The sequence below is a fragment of the Vigna unguiculata genome, unplaced genomic scaffold, assembly GCF_037176805.1.
Source record: "Vigna unguiculata cultivar grain cowpea cultivar isolate G323 ecotype 2 unplaced genomic scaffold, ASM3717680v1 ptg000047l, whole genome shotgun sequence".
Taxonomy (NCBI): domain Eukaryota; kingdom Viridiplantae; phylum Streptophyta; class Magnoliopsida; order Fabales; family Fabaceae; genus Vigna; species Vigna unguiculata.
Window position 1 is genome coordinate 210001 of NW_028196688.1, and position 2500 is coordinate 212500.

Genomic DNA, 2500 nt, shown 5'->3' on the forward strand with positions numbered 1-2500 from the left:
TTGACCGTTCGATACGCAAGGCATGGAGCCAGCCAGCAAGTGCATCTCGATTACAACTCACACACCCTCACGTTCGCAAGACACCACACCACAAGACGGTCCACCCCCCACCTACCATGGGCAAGCAAGCAAATGGAAACATCAAGTGACGCAGGGTCAAGCATCGCTAGGCATGAAAATAACTTTCCACAATATCCGAGGGACTAGCTGCCGAGCTAACCAACGATCAGTGACGACCGTGTGTTGGTATTAATAAAGCTCAACAACTATGAAGAGGCTAGTTGTGCCATGATAAACATGCTAACGCACGCACCACGTGAGGGGGGAGGCCTCATCAAGCTCCCTTTAAAACCTGCCAGTGTGGAGCTGGCCGGCTCAAGGAGCACTCCCCCCCTATAAGAGGTTAATATGCAAAAGGCAAAATTGTACAAGTAGATACACTTTTTTTGAGCAGACATAAGTCCATATCTCGGGCTATACTTCGAATTTTGATGCGATTTTTTGCAGTAATTCGTAGAATAATGGTATCTCCTTGCTCACCAAATTTCATAATTTTTCTCGAAGGGGAACTATTTTTTTTATTTTTTTTACTTACCGGGTATGTGTAAAATCGGGAAAAATAGAAAAGCACATGTAGACTTCGAATTTCGACCTCATTTTTTCCAGTCCACCACTAAACAATATCAGGAACCTCCCCACAAAATTTCATTCAGTTTGGCCAAGGTCTTAAATTTGACAAATTTTGGCACCAACCTATCTAGTCGCGGTGCACCGACCAACTTGGCCAAGTGCAAAATGCATCCAATTCAAAACTTTTGTGCACCAACACTTTTACAGTACTCATTTGGGGGCATTTGGAGGCCTTTCCAACCCTCACATCTCAAAAACCACGAATTTCATTTTTTCACAAATCTCCCCACCAAGCCATCTAGCTATGCCGTGGTGCACCGCCAACCTTGGCCATGTGCAAAACCCTCCGAACTCAAAACTTTCGTGCACCAAGAATTTCATGGTATTCATTTGGGGGCATTTGGAGGCCATTCCAACCCTCACATCTCAAAAACCACGAATTTCATTTTTTCACAAAACTCCCCACCAAGCCATTTAGCTATGCCGCGGTGCACCGCCAACCTTGGCCATGTGCAAAACCCTCCGAACTCAAAACTTTCGTGCACCAAGAATTTCATGGTATTCATTTGGGGACATTTGGAGGCCATTCCAACCCTCACATCTCAAAAACCACGAATTTCATTTTTTCACAAAACTCCACACAAGCCATCTAGCTATGCCGCGGTGCACCGACCAACTTGGCCATGTGCAAAACCCTCCGAACTCAAAACTTTCGTGCACCAAGAATTTCATGGTATTCATTTGGGGACATTTGGAGGCCATTCCAACCCTCACATCTCAAAAACCACGAATTTCATTTTTTCACAAAACTCCACACAAGCCATCTAGCTATGCCGCGGTGCACCGACCAACTTGGCCATGTGCAAAACCCTCCGAACTCAAAACTTTCGTGCACCAAGAATTTCATGGTATTCATTTGGGGACATTTGGAGGCCATTCCAACCCTCACATCTCAAAAACCACGAATTTCATTTTTTCACAAAACTCCACACAAGCCATCTAGCTATGCCGCGGTGCACCGACCAACTTGGCCATGTGCAAAACCCTCCGAACTCAAAACTTTCGTGCACCAAGAATTTCATGGTATTCATTTGGGGACATTTGGAGGCCATTCCAACCCTCACATCTCAAAAACCACGAATTTCATTTTTTCACAAAACTCCACACAAGCCATCTAGCTATGCCGCGGTGCACCGACCAACTTGGCCATGTGCAAAACCCTCCGAACTCAAAACTTTCGTGCACCAAGAATTTCATGGTATTCATTTGGGGACATTTGGAGGCCATTCCAACCCTCACATCTCAAAAACCACGAATTTCATTTTTTCACAAAACTCCACACAAGCCATCTAGCTATGCCGCGGTGCACCGACCAACTTGGCCATGTGCAAAACCCTCCGAACTCAAAACTTTCGTGCACCAAGAATTTCATGGTATTCATTTGGGGACATTTGGAGGCCATTCCAACCCTCACACCTCAAAAACCACGAATTTCATTTTTTCACAAAACTCCACACAAGCCATCTAGCTATGCCGCGGTGCACCGACCAACTTGGCCATGTGCAAAACCCTCCGAACTCAAAACTTTCGTGCACCAAGAATTTCATGGTATTCATTTGGGGACATTTGGAGGCCATTCCAACCCTCACACCTCAAAAACCACGAATTTCATTTTTTCACAAAACTCCCACCAAGCCTTCTAGCTATGCCGCGGTGCACCGACCAACTTGGCCATGTGCAAAACCCTCCGAACTCAAAACTTTCGTGCACCAAGAATTTCATGGTATTCATTTGGGGGCATTTGGAGGCCATTCCAACCCTCACACCTCAAAAACCACGAATTTCATTTTTTCACAAAACTCCACACAAG